The following is a 1,375-nucleotide window of genomic DNA, read 5'->3' on the forward strand; positions in this document are numbered from 1 at the left end:
TGCTGGCAGAACCCAGAAACTCAGCAAAAAAACAAAAACAACTGTCATAGCTTGGAGATAATGAATAGAACTAAGATTTCATGAATATGAAAGTCTTCCTGAATATGCTAAAGAAACCAAGTTAGATAACAGTGCAGTTTGTAAGGACACTTTTTCCCACGGTTTCTATCTTCCAGTTTGGGTAGAAGGCAGGAGAGGCACAATTCTTGGAACTTGAATAAGGAACAGAAATTTCTAATTTAGCCTCAGAAGAGACGTCTCTGAAAAATACTCTACCAGGAAAAACTGAAGTGTAAAATGATACCTTGAAGAAATCCATGCTGGTACCGATAGAATCATGCATTTCATGGATGTGCTTCAAAACTATTTCCCAAATCAATCTGTTGCCTCAGTCTTTAGGCTAATGAAGGCTGCCAGTCACAGTTCCATCATGGAAATACATGATCTGTAACATTACAACTACATCAGAACTGCTCTGCCATAAAGATACTACCAGATGGCGATGTGATTATTTCAAAGGCATCATACTCTCCACCTGTCCTTGCAAAAACTCCCTTAGATAGGCACCTAGTTGGTATGAAAGAGCAATTTTGAAATGTGGTTTGGAAGTGTTTTATATCTGGCCTACTTTGCTTTGAATTATTCTTTCATTTGCCAAAGAACTCTTGCAAGATACTGCATAATGGCAAGGCAATTATGATTATTAATGGCAAAAACTGCAATTATTTTTGCACCAACCTAATAAAGACCTAAAGTCTAAGCTTCCAGTCTCTTGGCACTCCTCACATAATGGAGGGCAGCACTTGAGCCTAATCACTCTTGAGATGGTGACTGCCTGATATGTATATTAAATACTATGCTTAAGAGATGGATTCTTTCAATATTTTTCTGGCATGCTACATTTAGAATTAAGACCTGCCTAGAAAAGAAGCCACTTAGTGCTGAAGAAACAAAAACTTGATAAGATTCCTAAAAGCCATCATTTATATGTAATATTCTTCCTAAAACACTGGGTTTGAAAATATAATAAATACATAAATAAAATTCTGCATTAACTAATATGAAATAGAGGTAATGAATTGTTGAGTAATGAGAAACTGCTAATTGCAGTAGCTAACTCCAAGCCACTTGTTTTGGATTGTTTGCCTGGCCCATCATGGGACATTCCTTACTTTGGAAGTAGATAAGAGCAACTTGTAAGGGCAGAGCTAGGCAAGGCTGGACAAATCCCACTTTCTCAGGATGCTGCTCGAGTGAGGCTGGCTCGATAGAGTCCCACATGCAGCACACTGTGACTCCCACACGGTTGGATCCTGCCTGGACCATATCCAATGCTTCTAGGTAAGCCTGAGTGCTCTGTAACTAATGGGCCTGG

This window comes from Callithrix jacchus, chromosome 17, assembly GCF_049354715.1.
Source record: "Callithrix jacchus isolate 240 chromosome 17, calJac240_pri, whole genome shotgun sequence".
Taxonomy (NCBI): Eukaryota; Metazoa; Chordata; class Mammalia; order Primates; family Cebidae; genus Callithrix; species Callithrix jacchus.